The following is a 16,733-nucleotide window of genomic DNA, read 5'->3' on the forward strand; positions in this document are numbered from 1 at the left end:
CCTTTGTCCTCTGGAGTTGCCTATGGTTCACCACAGTTTGCATTTACTGAATTGCAATTCCTCTGATATTCCTAAATAAACTCATTTTGATGGTGAAATAACTGGCTAGTGAAATAACGGTCCTGTGGCATAGTTGTTAAGTTCAGCACACTCCACTTTAGCAGCCCGAGTTTGCAGGTTCAGATCCCAGGTGCAGACCCACACCACTTGTCAGCCATGCAGTGGCAGTGACCCACATATAAAGTGGAGGAAGACTGGCACAGATGTTAGCTCAAGACTAATCTTCCTCAGCAAAACAAAAAGGCGGGGTGGGGGGGGGGGGAGTGCCCATCAAGAAGGCAGATTCCATTACAACCCAGATGCAAGTTCAACAGAACTGTCTGGACATTATTGCTGTTATTACCATCACCACAGGCCCTTCAAATCAGGTAAAGATAGTTCGGTACAGGAAATCATTTCAGTAAGGTTGTTGAAAGCAATATTCAGAGGTTCTGTTTTACTTTTAAATACTAACAACCCAAAAGAACATAATTTCCTGATTTCCTGCGATGACAAACAGCCCGTTATGGCAAGGTAGCACCAAGTTCAAAACTCAGGAAGTATATTAATAAGCACTAAAACAAGTTTCCCAATACTATCACCATTGTTAAGATTTTTTGTCTTTAAAATATCTTTATTTTACTTCATACATGATTAATCATTTAATTAGATATAAAAATCTAAGTTAAAAATAATTTTCCCGGGGCCAGCCCAGCAGCACAGTGGTTAAGGTCACACGTTCTGCTTCGGCGGCCCAGGGTTCACCGGTTCAGATCCCAGGTGCAGACATGGAACCACTCATCAAGCCATGCTGTGGCAGACATCCAATATATAAAGTAGAGGAAGATGGGCATGGATGTTAGCTCAGGGCCAGTCTTCCTCAGCAAAAAGAGGAGGATTGGCAGCAGATGTTAGCTCAGGGCTGATCTTCCTCAAACAAACAAACAAACAAATAATAATAATAATTTTCCCTTAGGATTTTGAAGGCATTGCTCCACTGTTAAGATTCTAACTTCTGAGGCCAGCTCTGTGGCCAAATGGTTAAGTTTGTGTGCTCTGCTTTGGCGGCCCATGGTTTCTCTGGTTCAGATCTTGGGTGCAGACCCAGCACCGCTCATCAGGCTATGCTGAGACAGCATCCCACACGCCACAACTAAAAGGACCCACAACTAAAATATACAACTATGTAATGGGGGGCTTTGGGGAGGGAGGGAGGAAGAAAAAGAAGGAGCCAGAAAGGGCAGACTTGGTAGCTTATCCAAAAAAAAGCTACTAATGAGTAATAGTTGGCCACTGCCTTATTTAAAAAAATATATATATATATCTCCAATAAAATCTAACTTGGAAAAAAAAAATGGGGGCTTGCCTGGTGACATAGTGCTTAAGTTCGCGTGCTCCACTTGGGTGGCCTGGGGTTCATGAGTTTGGATCCCAGGCACGGACCTACACACCACTCGTCAAGCTATGCTGTGGCGGCATCCCACATACAAAATAGAGGAAGACTGGCAACAGATGTTAGCTCAGGGCCAATATTCCTCACCAAAAAAAAAAAAGAAAAAAAAGATTCTGACTTCTCTCTTCAATTGTTCAAAATAACTAAAGGCACTTTCCAGGGAAGGTCACTAGATAAAGAATGACTTGTAAGAACTGAATGTGGACAAATCATGAGTTAGAGTAGATCAAGGCCCTGTGTCTTCCACATTACAACCATCACAGTAGCGCATTTACTACATAACCTTAACCTGGGTGTAAAGTAAGGGAAATAGAAAGTTGTGAACAATTAAAAACCAAAATCAGATGAGAAAAACTGGTTGCAAGCTGACATACTGAGTTGAGTCAAGATTATGATACAATTGCAGAGAACCACAGAGTTGAGCCACCCTTATCAGAGGGCTTTTAAAAAGTGAAAAACAAGTATTCTTTGGGCTCAAGAGCAGATTTCTAAGTCCAAAGGTATTCCACAAACGCCACTAGTAGACAAATTGCAAGATACACAAAAGGAACTCATCAATAAGTAATAAGCATTCCCTCCGCTGCTCAACTCATATAGGTATTAATAAGTACACTAAGATTCTTGACTAACCCAGGTCACCTGTACAGTCAGCAATAAACCTGAATCTAGAAGTCTCAACTCCTAGGATAAGTCCTCGACTTGAAAATTATGCCATTTCCAATACCTGCTTCCCTTCCCACCAGTTTGATAACATCCTACAAATCAAAACCATGTTGTCTTACCAGTTTTTAAGTAGGGTTACAAATCCGATTCACAACCCTACCGAGAATTTTGTCAAATTATAAACCCAGGCCCACCCAACATTAACTGAGTAAGAATTCCCAAGTATGGGGCCCAGGCTCCTGCAGTTTGACACGGCTCCTAGGTGATTTTAACACAGAATATATAACTCTAACTCAAAACCTTTGGTCTAACAAAGAACTGATGACAATCCCCATTCAGACTGATGACATCTGAATCAACATAATTACAGACAACTAGGACAAACAGCAATACAGCTTATTCACGTAGGAAATCTACAGACTACATCTTACACGTTTCGAAGACATGGGGAGTAGGGGAGATTTTCACTTGTTTTAACTACACTTAGTTACATTTGCAATGGAGTCTAGATAAAGAACGTTACACATATTATCTCACTTCATCCTCCATCAACCATCTGGGAGTGGGTATTGTTATTTCCTCTTTACAGAGAAACAAGTGTGAATTACTGAGGTTAGGTAACTTGTTCAAGGCCATATAGCAAGCAAGTTGAGGAGCCCAGATACAAATCCAGCTTTGTCTGACATGTACTCTGTTACTCTCATATTTACTATTTGTTTACCTAAAAGACTCATTTTTGTCTTCCTTCAATTTACAATAAGCACGTATTACTTTTGTAATTAAAAAAATATTATCTTGCTGCACTCACTTTAAAGTACACCACACTAGATTTTTCAATAAATAACACGACAATTAGCTTTGGAAAAAATAAAGTCAGATTCCTGTATGACAAACCAAATCCAGAAATACGTCCCAGATGGATTCAAGAGATAATTGTAATAAATGAAACCACAAAAAGAACAAAAGGAAAACATACATATAATTTCATCTTGAGATAAGTACAGCCATTTTTATAGGAATCCAAGAAAAAGCAGAATCCATAAAAGTTCAACTACAGAAGAATCAAAGGCTTCTACATATTTACAAGAAAAAAAAGTTTAGATTCAATGAAAAGACTGGGGGGAAGCATCTACAACATGACATTACTTTAACAAAAGTAAAGGCAATATAACAGCGGTCAACAGACAGTTACACAAAAAGGAAGTTACACACACAGAAAGTTACACAAAAACAAGGCCCAAATGATAAACATTTTTAAATGTTTAATCATCCTAGCAATCAAAATAATGTACATTTAAAACAGGATACAGTGACACTTTCCACCAATAAATCAGCAAAGGATTATAAAATTATAAGAACTGGTGCTAACCAGCATCAAGGGTGACATCCCCAGAGTCTGCTGCTGGCAGTGAAAATTGGCACACCTTTCTGGAGCACAACTTGGCAGTAAGTAATAAAAGTCCTAAAATTGTGCCTACCCTTTGACCCTACAATTCCAATTTCAGAAATTACTCTTAAGAAAGAACCATGAATGAGAAAAAAAGATTTAACTTCAAGAATGTTCACACTAAAACATTACAAAGTGTACCACTTAATACATTACATCTCTGTACTATGCTGGCAGCTACAGTGTGACAGGTACTCTTATATTGTATTAGTAGGAAGGTAAACTGAAAAGTAATTTCCCATTTTAACAAAAGACTTTAAAATGTTCACATCCTTGACTCAGCAATTTCACTTTCTAGGAATGTATTCTATGTAAACAAAGATTTGTATTACAAAGATATAATCGCCACAGCATTCTTTATAATAGCAAAAAAAAAATTATAAATTAAATGTCTAAGATTAGGAGCAAGGTGAAATAGTATGATAAATCCATGTCATTAATATGACTATCATGCTGTCAATAAGCTTTTCAATCATTTTAAATAAAAAGGGAAAATGATCACAGTATAATGTTAAGTTGCAAAATACAGATTCCACTGTATGGGGGCGAGGGGGAATAAGGTCTTCAGACGGATTCTGCTAAAGTATCTTCCTGGAAAAGTCAACTTGATGGTGCCTAGAATGGAAACTAATTTCTCTACGGTTTTGATTTCTCAAGAAAATACGTTTATTTTAAGGTACAGAGGCACAGAAGTGCTCTCATTTGTGCCCTAGGGCTCCCTAGGAAAACTGAAGTAAAAGTCTCTAAGCCATACATAATAATCAGCTTTATGACCCGGGCATCCTACTTCACCCTTCATGAGTGAATTCAACTTGAGACTTCAGTTTTGCGGTCCCTTTGTCATCACCAGCTTTCTGATCCATCAGGTCTCCTAACTTCACAATTCCTGTCCTTCTTGACTCATGTGCTCCTTATCCTTTTTTAACTCATAAATTAAAGGGTTAAAGTAGATGACCTCAAAGATCCTTTTAGATTCTAGGACCCCAATGACTTACAACTGCCCTGCACACAGAAAGCACATACATACTCATTTTATTGGGAGAGAGAATATTACCAACATATCAATTCAAGGCAGAAAGGCTATCCCCAAGACCTGATGTTTCACTTTCAAGATTCAAGCATAATGCTCTCTTTTAAGGCCCCTCCTTAATTTTCCATTGAATCCATTAGTAATAGTTAGGGTCCTCATCAATTATTTTCTCCATTCTAAGCCACAGTGCTTTTATAGTTTACAGCTCTACTTCAGAAATAAAGAAAAGAAGTCACGCTGAGAAGAGTAAGGCAAGGTTGGGAAAAAACCCAGGATACAAAAAGATTTTATTAATCTGGAATATCTAAGCAGATGAAATTTAAGAGAGACAAAGGCAAAGTTCAGCACTTAGATCCCAAAACTACATGGAAATGATTTAGTTTAGTGATAGCATGCACACACACACACACACACAGTTATGATTTCAGCTGATTATAATTTCACTGAGTCAGGAATATACGACTGTTTAGAAAAGAAAACTACCACCTTGTTTTCCTGTTGTTTTTTTTTTTTTTTAAAGATTTTATGTTTCCTTTTTCTCCCCAAAGCTCCCCAGTACATAGTTGTATATTCTTCGTTGTGGGTCCTTCTAGTTGTGGCATGTGGGACACTGCCTCAGCGTGGTTTGATGAGCAGTGCCATGTCCGCGCCCAGGATTCGAACCAACGAAACACTGGGCCACCTGCAGCGGAGCGCGCGAACTTAACCACTCAGCCACGGGGCCAGCCCCTTTCCTGTTGTTTTTTTAACAAAGTATAGTGTCAAACACGAAGGAGTAAAAGTTGCTCTCTGTACTCTCTCAGACAACACCGTATATTGAGTACTGAATGCTGTGCTCAGTGCCACACTTTAAGAGGGACATTAACAAAGTAAAGGGAAGGCAGAGGACTAAGAAGTTGGTGAGGAGATTTGAAACTGCCAAATAAACATCTGTAGGAAACGAGAATACTGAGCCTGTGGAAGGGAAGACCTAGGAAAAGTACGGCAATCTCGATGACTACAGAGGCCTTGCAGAATGAAGCAAATCAGTGAAGCGGGCAGGTAGAGACTTTCGCAAGACAGAGAGTGCATTTACCATCTAAGGGAGATCGCTGCCATCAGAAACGTGAGCTCTGTATCTATCACTGAATCCTCTAATTTTTTCTCAAGAAAAGCCAGAAATACAGATTTTTATGTGAAATCTTCCCTTTTCTAAAAGTTGGCTCCTAATTTAAGTTTTTGTGTAAGTTGGGCAGCCAAACGATATGTACACGGGCCTTAGCTGATCCATGCGCACCAGTCTGCAACTCATGTCTTGGGGAAACATGACGGCTAGCTTCCAGCATCTGAAGAACTGTCATAGGGACTAGGAATATACTTGTTCTATACGGCCCTAAAGGGTGAAAATCACAGAGAGGCAAACTGCAGCTCAAAAAGGAAAAGCCTCCTAAAAACTAGTCTACAAATTTGAATGGGCTGCCCAGGGAGGGTCACTGCAAGTATCCAAATGGGCACGGGTCAGTAAATATCATTGGCCAGTTCAAGAATTCCGCCTCTTACTATATCTAGCCTTGGTCAAAAAACCAAGCCTCCCCAACTCAGTTTTCTTTCCTACCTTCCTTCACCCTCAAAAAAAGGAATATTGAGGGCCCAGCCCCATGGCCAAGTTTGGCATGGTCTGCTTCAGCGCCGGCGTTAACCAATTCAGATCCCAGGTGTGGACCTGTCCCACTCATCAAGCCATGCTGTGGCAGCATCCCACATACAAAAATAGAGGAAGACTGGCACAGATGTTAACTCAGGGCTAACCTTCCTCAAGCAAAAAAAAAAAGAGGAAGATTGGCAATGGATGTTAGCTCAGGGCAAATCTTCCTCACCAAAAAACCCAAAAAAGGAATACTGAGGCCGGCCTCAGTGCGCTCTGCTTCGGTGGCTCAGGTTGGTATCCTGGGTGTGGACCTACACACCGCTCATCAAGCCATGCTGTGGTGGTGACGCATGTACAAAATAGAGGAAGACTGGTACAGATGTTAGCTCACGGCAAATTTTCCTCAAAAAAAACAAATAAAGGAATATTGTAACATTTAGCCTCCTATCTCCCAGAGTAACTGTAAAGATCAAAATCTATGTGAGAAAAAAATATATGAAAGTACTATATGACGGCAAAGAACTATAGTAACTTAAGACATTACTGTAATCTACCATCATAATGCATTTATGTATGTCTTATCTCTCTTATTTTACAGGCTAAGGGCATAATCCCAATCTAATTCATTTTTTATTCCTCTCTCAGTGAATCAAATATTTGTTGAAAAAATGCTTAAAAGGAAGTTGGAGAAGAGGGTTAAAATAATGACAATATAAGAGGATAGGATAACAGAGAAAACAGTCAACAAAGTAAACATCCAGGATGTTAATCATTACTATCACTGACCAGTCTAAAAGGTATTGGCACAGTGAAACGGAGGAATATACAAAAGTACTGACGTGTGCAAGGGGGTGAGCCTTAGAGCAGGCCCTGGCAAACTACAGCCAGCTTCGTATTTTCTAAATAAAGTCACATTGGAACACAGCCCTGCTCATTCAGTTATGGACTGTATGTATGTCTTAATGTATGTACATATTGTATATATATTATGTACATGCTGCTTTCAACCTGCAATAGCAGAGCTAAATAGTTGCAAAGCTTAAAATCGTTACCGTTTTGCCCTTTACAAAAAACTGTGCCTACTTTTTTTTTTAAGAATGTAGTTGGCATAGCTTTTTTATTTTATTTAATTTTATTTTATTTTTTGAGGAAAATTAGCCCTGAGCTAACTGCTGCTAATCCTCCTCTTTTTGCTGAGGAAGATTGGCCCTGAGCTAACATCTGTGCCCATCTTTCTCGACTTTATATGTGAGACACCTGCCATAGCATGGCTTGCCAAGCAGTGCATAGATCCACACCCAGGATTCAAACTGGTGAACCCCGCCCCACCTAAGTAGAACGTGTGAACTTAACCGCTGTGCCACCAGGCCGGCCCCTTGCCTACTTTTCTATAAAAGTGCTCTCACGTTACAAACCACAGAGCTGGCTGAATGCTGAGACCTAGTTCATCTACCTACGGCTCTATCCCTGGGATTCTAATGGGTCATTTTGGTGCATGTGATTAAAATCATACATTGAACATTATAGCCTAAGTGTATGGGAGGTAAATATGTCACTAAATGGAGTCTCCATATTCCTCTTATCTACTCAAGATCACAAAATTTTTAATCCTGCTTCTTTCTACCTAGTAACTTCACCAAAGAGATCTGAAAAATTCCAAGTATACAAAGTGTGTGGGACTGGTTCAGGCAGGAAAAGCTAACGCTTATAGTGAGCTTACCTCTGACCATCCTGAGTTCTCAAACTCAGTCTGCCTGAGCTCCACTATGTTCATGGAACCTACCAATATCTGAAAAATCCTTTCTTTCCTCTTACTTAGTTACCTTATCATTACAGGTTTTCAAAAGAAACAGTGAAAATTAAGAGGAAACAAAAATAAAATGGAAATAAATACGCTAACAGTTTTCTGAGCTAAACTTAATATCCAGCAGAAATTAGTGCAGTTTTAGGACTTGATGAAAGGTTCACACTCCTCACCTCTCTCTGAAGGAACTATACGCAAAGACATTCAAACCTCTACCAAAGTCGATCTGGAGGAATCTTCATTTTTCTCCTAATATCTGACTCTACTTCTACTTCCAGCAATACTTCCAACCCTCCTCCAACACACACCACTGCCACCGACGTCATTCCTGCACCACCCTCCAGTGACTTTTCACACAACAGCTGGCCTAATGCCGGAGGAAAAGGGCATGTCCTTATCTAGTCCCCAGACATTCTTCTGATGACTTCAAACCATCCTTTGAACCTTCCCCTCTCTCCTAGAAGTCCACTTCTCAGGCTTAACCTTGCTCCTGACTCATTTCTCTCTAACCTGTTCATTTAAAGTCATCTTACTCATAGGTTAAAACTCTGCGGCCTAATCATTAAGAGATTCCAACTACAGAGCAAAAAGTTAATGCCAGTTTTTTCCTCCTAGAAAAGCAAGGGGTGGGGGAATGAAGACACATGCTTAGTATGTGTGCCCCTTGAGGGCACTGACCATATCTTCAGGTATTAAATAAATAATGTTTCAAGCCTTCTGAAGATCCACAACTCTGATTTTCTTTCAGAAAGCATTTTAGCTGGTTTCTCTTATATTTATGAGTACTTTTGACTCCTCAGGCTCCCCACAGGCAGAAGATCAGGAAATTCCCACAGAATAGGCTATTTTTAACACACCATTAGAGTTGAAGAAGATGGTTTTCCTTTCATTGCAAAATATTTAAAAGTCTCCCTGCTAAAGAAGTTAAGAACGCCTAGCTTCACTCAAGACTATCGAGGCCCCACAGGTTACTACCCCAGTCACTCCTGAAACAGTTATAATACCTGTATCCAGGGGCCAGCCCGTGGCTGGTGGTTAAGTTCCCAAGCTCCCTTCTGGTGGCCCCAGGTTTTGCTGGTTCGGATCCTGGGCGTGGACCTAGCAGGCTCATCAGGCCATGCTGAGACAGCATCCCACACAGCACAACCAGAAGGACCTACAACTAGAATATACATCTATGTACTGGGGGGACTTTGGGGAGAAGAAGAAGAAGGGGAAAAAAAAGATTGGCAACAGACGTTAGCTCAGGTGCCAATCTTTAAGAAAATAAAATAAAATTACTGTATCCAGAGTGCAAGAGTAATTGAGTAAAGCAGGGGGAAATGCGGACAGCCTAGTGACTGTAACACACACAGATTTTTAAAAGCGGAGAAAAGATGAGGAGCCCAGCCTTCAAAAGTGAAGCTACGTAAACTGGAGGAAGAACAGGACAAAGTCAGGAGAAGAAATGCTAAAAATGCCTCAAGTAAATCACATATGGGGGGAAAAAAATGGACATGTGTTGTCCTGCGTTTCCTCCTCCTCCTCCTCCAAAGGTGCTGAACCAAAAGAACTTAGAAATTTTGAAAAGGCAAAAGAACCAAAAAAAAGTCCAGGTTGGGGGGCGGAATCCACCAAATTCAAGTCTTCTGAGAGCCACAGATACCTAAAAAGGAACTAAACCACGGGCTCAGTGTGGAGAAGAGAGAAATACTCTCCGCAGCCAGTCAGCCCTGCCTGATTTCCAAAGGGCTCCAGATTGGTTCCGGTCGGGTCACTAGGCTAAGGTTTCAGCGGGGCAGACATGCCCTTGGCAGCCCGTCTCCTGCCCTAGCAGCGCTAGGCCCATCGCTACAGAGCCTGGGCGCCAGAGCCGCACATGCAGCGAGCAGCGGCACCTGGACCCTCGGACAGGAAGTGGCCGCTCCGGCTGTGGGCTCATCATGAAAGGAGGGGAGCCTGGGGAGAGAGCCGAGGAAGAGCAGCTGCAAGAGCCTGTCTGAAGGCAGCGCCGAGCAGATGTGGAGTGCGTGTCGGGGAAAACGGGAGGGGGCAGTCCGGGGCTGCCCCTGCGTCCAGAGAAGATGCTCGACACACGCAGCCGGACCAACTCAAGGGGCAAGGGAAGAGTGGAGGGTTTTAGGGCGCAGACCAGGCTGCACAGCTGAAGCCGAGCTCCCAGAAAAAGGAGTGAAGGTGGGTGCGAGGCACCCCAAACTGGGGCCACGGGGGCGTGTGAGGGTGGAGAGGCCGTGTTTAGAGCCCCACGGAGACCCGTTAACCCTCCTCGCTGGAGGCTAAGGCCCTGGAAATCTCTCCCCAAGCCCCCGAGACGTCCGGGAGGCCTGCTCCGCGGCTGCACGCCCGCGCCCGCTGGGCAGCAGCTCCCCGCGAGCTCCCGCGGCCCCGGCACGGCCGGACCCGTCCCGCCCGCCCGTTGCCGGCGCGTGGGGCGAGCCCGGGATCCCTACCGCGAGCGCCTTCCGGGCCGCCGCGCCGGCTGCTCGGGGCTCCCGCCGCCGCCAGCAGTCCTACCAGCTTCCAGCTCAGGGACGAGCCGCTGCCGCCTGCGCGAACCCCGGCTCCCCGAGCGCCGCTCTCGCCGCCTGCCGCCCGCCTTCCAGGCCGCGCCGGATCCTCCGCTCCCCCTGCCGGCGGGCAGCCATTTCCGACAAGCGACTGCGGAACTTGCCGAAGGGCGCCGGGCCGGAAATGGCCGAACCACGGCGCTCGGGAGCGGGGGGGGGGGCTGGCGGGACGCCAGACGTCCGAGGCTTTCCGGACGGCTCCCGAGGGGCCGCCGACCGCGGGCTCCGCCGCCGGGCTCGCCAGGCTCCGGGAGCTGCGGCGCCGCCGGGGATTGTGGGAACGGCGGGCGGGGGCGACGGCGAGCGGGGCGGCGGGAGGAGCGGCCGCGGCGGCCGCCTGCTCCCTCCGCCCGCCTCCTCCGGGGCCGCTCCCCCTCAGCGGGACCTCTTGAGGGGACGTCGAGGACGCTCCCCGCGGGTCTGCGCCTCCGCCGCGAAATCCAAGGCTGAACAGAAGCCCGTCCGCGAAGGGAAGGCCTCCCTAGACGCGCCCACCGGGCTGCAGCCGGGCTCTGGCCTTCCGAAACCCTGTGACAACGAGGAGGCAGAGGCCGGCGGCAGGAATGCTTACGGGAGACATCCCGGGGCTTTGCAAAAACAAAGGCTTAATCCAGTGGTGTGGCACGATCAACCAAAACTAGGAGGAACAAGGAAAACCGTTTGAAATACTTAAGAGCCAACCCCTGGGAACCTAAAAGTGCACTTATTCTACAGTCCCAAGAGACGTGACTACTTCCACACTTAACAGTCAGGCCAGACTTTTTGGATAACTGAAACCATGGGGGTGGGCGAAGGAACTCTTCATCCTAAAAGGCACAGCTGATCATTATTGTTAGGAATGAGTTAAACACATTATTTAAAATCTAGAAGTGTAATTTAAGATGAAGTTTGCTTCAGCGTATTTTTTTTACACGTTTTTAATCCCCAAAGGGCAGGGGTCCTAATCAGGGAACCGAAAACACAACAGGACCTGGAGCAGCGGGGGAGGGCCGGGGGCTGGCTCCTATCCCTGCGCTTGGGTGGTCTCATCCTTCAGAGGAACTGCACCCCCGAGCCGGCTCCACGGCTGCCCTCCCGCATCCACACGCCCTTCCTGGTGGACCCAGGCCCACGCTCTGGCTAGGAGGCCGCCACAGCACTGAAGATCGATTAGTTTCCCTCAGGGGACAGTTTGGGCTAAGGATTCCGTTTGCAAAACAAAACTTTAAAAAACCTAGCAACCTGGTTTTTCAGAGCACACTCTTCATCACTCCAAACCCATCAGCCCCTCCTCTTTGTGAACTTGCTTTTTCTTTTCTCTTTCCTGACATCTCCCCACTCTCCTCTCTCCTACTTTCCCCTCACACCTCACTCTTAGCTCTCCTTTCCCTTTATTACTATGAACAGACCTAAACGTTCAAAATCTTATCACCATCATATATGTGCAAAAACAACCGCTTTCTAACTTTTACCAATTTCGTTGAGCAAAGTAAGAGAGAGGGAAGCAAATTTTTAAAAATCAAAAACATTCCAAGAAATGAAAATGGGGGAAACTGTTGCCCAAATATCATGAATAGCCTACAGTTATCCTCTTTTTTTTTTTAAGTTCATCTTCTTGGCTCTCCTCCAGAGGTCTGTGGCAGCAGGCAGAAATCTGGCAGTGTGGGAGGAGACAACAGACGCCCAGAAGCAGCAGTAAGAATTACCAGGTGTTGGTTCACCTCCACACTGACAAGAGAGGACCTGCTACCTGGAGGACTCAGCTTAAGTGTCTTCTTATACATCTGAGCGACTTAACACATTGCTGCCCCTAACGTCGATTTATTTGATTGTAACGATAGTCAAGCTTTAGGAAGAAAAAGGATTGCCAACCAAAATTTGGCATACCCCTGACTTCACTGCTCACCACCCTCCTCCTTTGAATCTTGTAAGCCTGTCTGCTTCTCTGTCTTCCTGTCAACTGGTCTAGCTCAGTCTCCTCTTCTGGCTCCTGTTCCTTCTCTTCACTCCTAAGAAGTCTTCACTGCAAAGATATGACTTGGGCTACTTTCTTTTTCCTCTCCAGACTCTCTTCCTTGCCATTTCAATCAGCTTGTTTGCATCCTCTCCACCTCTAAGCAGATCCCTCACTGCGGCACTCCAGTCCCTGTTTTCCAACTGCACTCCAGACATTATCACATCGTCATCATCCTATTAATACATACTTTATGAATACTTAATTGCCAGGCAATAAGCTAAACCCTTTATAGGCATTGTCTCATTTTACTTCTTACAGGGAGGTATCAGCTTATAGAAAGAGAAGTAAGACACGAAGAGGATAAATAGAGTGCCCAAGATCACAGAGTGAGGTGCAAGTACAGAGGGAACTCCAAGTCTTCAAACTTCAAAGCCAATCTGGTTGTCTCACCAGGACCTTAAACTTAATATATCCCACACTGAACTCATCTTTATCCCTTCCTCCTTTGCTCTCCTCAAATGTCCTTATTTAGAATAGTGTTACCTTTATCTTTCCTAACACAGAAACTCAAAACTTAGCACCCTCCTTGACTTCTCTCTTTAGCCCACATTAAATCCTTTCCAAGACTTAAAGCCTTTACCTGTAGGATCTCCACCATCCCTCCTCTGCAGTCCCACACCTACTTCCCGGGTCCGGGGCCTCATTACTCCTCTCCTGGACTATCACCTTAATACAGGAGTCCCCCCTTACCAGTGGGGATTCGTTCCAAGATCCCCAGTGGATGCCTGAAACTGCAGATAGTACCGAACCCTACATACACTATGGTTTTTCCTATACACGCATACTTATGAAAAAATCTAATTTATAAATGAGGCACAGTAAGAGATTAGCAACAATAACAAATAATAAAATAGTATAACACTATACTGTAATAAAAGCTACCATAGATCTTAGCAACTTCAGCAAACGATTTTTTTTCTTTCCTTATTAAGTCAAGAACTTTCACTTTTTCACTTAAGGGAAGCACTTTACAGCTTCTCTTTGGCATATCCGAACTGCCAGCGTCACTACTCTTACGCTTTGGGGACATTAGTAAAATAAAGGTTACTTGAACACAAGCACTGCAATACTGCAACAGTCCATCTGATAACTGGATGGCTACTGAGTGACTAACAGGTGAGTAGCATATACAGCGTGGATACGCTGGACAAAGGGATGATTCACAATCCTGGCAGGATGGAGCAGGATGGTGCGAGATTTCATCATGCTACTCAGAACAGCACACAATTTAAAACTTATGAATTGTTTATTTCTGGAATTTTCCATTAAATATTTTCAGACCGTGGTTGACCACAGGTAACTGAAACTGTGAAAAGTGAAACCACAGATAAGGGGGGACTGCCATACTGCAACTTGTGGCTTGGAAAATACAATGACATTCACAGTAGCTCTCCTCAAGAAAGCAAGCCAGGGCAACAAGATACAGTGAAGCTAGCCTTCACTGATCTCTCCAGATTGTGACCTTTTACAGCACTTATTGTCTCTACTTCGCATTTTGGCACTTAATCGAAATACTTTCGCGTTGTTATTTAATAGTTATATATGTAGATCTTTATCTGATTCAAGAAAGCAGAGAAGAGCAGAAACCAATGCCTTTGGTACCAAACAGTAGGAGCAGCGGGCTGCTCTCTAGAGCACAGAGGGACTCAGCAGTGCCCAGTCTCTTTTTTCCTGGTTCCAAATTTTAAATTCCCAGAAAAAAGACATGATTGGCCTGGATTGGGTTCCGTGTCCACCCCTCGATCAATCAGCTTTGGCCAAGCAGCAGGTCAGCCTTGGAGCCTCTCCTGTAAATAGGGCTTGTTCCCAGAAAAGAAGGAGGCATACGCTATTCATTCATTTGTTTGTTCATTCATTCCATCAACGGATAGTTGAGCACCTATCAAAATATATGCAAAATGTTTAAAACATGACCCTGCCCACATACCATGAAAGTCACAACATAAAAAGATAAGAAATCAGGGCCAGCCCAGTGACACAGCGGTTAAGTTTGCATGCTCCACTTCAGTGGCCTGGGGTTCGCCAGTTCGGATCCTGGGCACAGACCTACATACGGCTTATCAAGCCAAGCTGTGGCAGGTGTCACACATATAAAATAGACGAAGATGGGCACAGATATTAGCTCAGGGCCAATCATGCTCAGCACCAAAAAAAAATAGAGGATTGGCAGCAGATGTTAGCTCAGAGCTAATCTTCCTCAAAAAAGACAAAAAAAAAAAAGATAAATTACCAGATAAAAAGCATAACAATATTCACTCATTAGAGACCATCAATTCAATTAAATGGAATAGAAGATAATTCACCACACCATGTATAAGCCTCTCATGGTAAAAGTAATCAGTAGCAATGCGTACATGTGCAACAAGTGCACAGCAGCACCATTAGGAAGAGACAAAAACAGAAAACTACCCAAATGTCTATCAGCAGTAGACTAGATACACAAAGTATATGTATTCACCCAATGGAATCCTTTACAGCAATGAGAATGAATGCTGTACAAATATGCACAATATTGATGACTCTCACAAACAATGTTAAGTAAAAGAAACCAGACATGAAAAAGTATATAAGGTATGATTCCATTTACATACAGTATACAAACAGGCAAAATAAATCTGCCCTTAAAGAATGGTGACTAGAGGGGAGCAAAAGGGGCTACGTGGGTGCTGGTAATGCTGTCTCCTGAGCTGAGTACTGGTCACACAGGTACGTTCAGTTTGTCAAAATTCATCAACCTGTACACTTACCGTGTATGTCCTTTTCTATATGCATATTATGCTTCCATAAAAAGGTTTTTAAAATAAGTAATTAATGGTCAAAGCTAGGAGCCTTTAATCACCCTTGAACATTGTCACTATGATTATCCTAGAGTTGCCAATTATTGCCACTCCCACCTCCACCACTACACCACCTTCTTAGAGACCATAAGCCATCATCAGCTTTTGGAAAGAGCCACCATTCTTACCACATGGCCTCCAGCCCAAGCTGAGTGGACTTCCTCTCACCTGGAACCTTGGGAGCAGGACACTGTGAAGCTGAGTCAGGTGATGGAGAGTGCTTCATCTAATAAGTTGTATGGATCTGGGGGAAAGAATTTCTGGACATGTGCATAGTGATAAGCTGAGAAAGCTGGTCCGTAGAAAACAGAGCCAACCCACAGAAGGAAGCAAACAAACCTGCTGGAGATGGAAGGAGAAGACGCCTCAGAGGCTGCACACTTTCCAGCTCTGGAACGCATGTGTCCCAGCTGTCACTAGGTATCCATGAGATTGCTCATGTAGCCTTATTAATAAAAAAAGAAAAGCTTACTTACTTAAGCTGGGGTGAATAGGTTTCTGTTTGTGGCATGTATTATCTCATTTCATTCTTATAATAGCCCTACCCAGTAAGTACCGTTATGACTCTCATTTCACAGAGGAGAAAAGTGAATCCCAGAGAGGTTAAGTAACTTGCCCGAATCACACGCCTGGTAAGTGGTGGTGCTAGGCTTTGGACTGAAGCAGACTGGCTGCAAAGCCTGAAATCTTAACAACTATACTACACTGTAGTGCAAGAGAAATGCTGAAAATGGCAATGTGCATTGTGTGTTGCATTAATGGATTTAACAAAGACGTCTGATTCTGCCAAATGAGTTCAAATGTAGAATGATACAAAAGATTAAAAGATTGGCTGTCTAAAAAAGTTGATAACCACTTCTTTCTTTCAAAAGGGAACTACAATTTGAGTTGTAGATGTTAGAAAAATATAAAATGCATATAATGTGACAAATTACACTAAGCAAGATTGTGCTCTTATACCAGGAAATTGCTTACATTACAGATTTCAGCAAGATACTCTCTTGGGGGTCCCCACTGATTACCTACTTTTCCCAAAATGTTACTATCTGGGAGAAGAGCGTTTTAGTCCCATGGAAAGAGAAACTAATGATAAAAGTTACTTCAAGTCTTGGGGAGGGAGGTGCCAGTGGTCATATTCCATGATGACAGCTGCCAGACCCACAATCCACTCAGCAAGGCTTCTAGATCAGTCACAACCAAGCCATTGTTGTCCCCCAGCAACCTTCAAAAGGTATGACTCAGGAATTATCAGTAAGTTAAGTCACATGAG

At 43.8% G+C, this 16,733-nt stretch overlaps 1 protein-coding gene across 4 annotated transcripts in view; it reads right to left on the reverse strand.

Moving 5' to 3' along the window:
- EXTL3 (exostosin like glycosyltransferase 3) overlaps positions 1-16,733 on the reverse strand; it is a 121,138-nt gene that overhangs the window by 56,833 nt on the left and 47,572 nt on the right. Inside the window, exon 1 of one of the 4 annotated variants that reach the window (XM_046656176.1) lies at positions 10,578-10,704. The exons of 1 other annotated variant lie outside the window; for it this stretch is intronic. The gene's annotated coding sequence lies outside the window, so the exon portion shown is untranslated. Of the gene's footprint in view, positions 1-9,067; positions 9,088-10,513; positions 10,705-16,733 lie in introns of those variants that run through there. 2 more of the 4 variants (XM_046656175.1, XM_046656178.1) reach the window with 2 other exon arrangements.

The sequence above is a fragment of the Equus quagga genome, chromosome 3, assembly GCF_021613505.1.
Source record: "Equus quagga isolate Etosha38 chromosome 3, UCLA_HA_Equagga_1.0, whole genome shotgun sequence".
Lineage (NCBI taxonomy): Eukaryota > Metazoa > Chordata > Mammalia > Perissodactyla > Equidae > Equus > Equus quagga.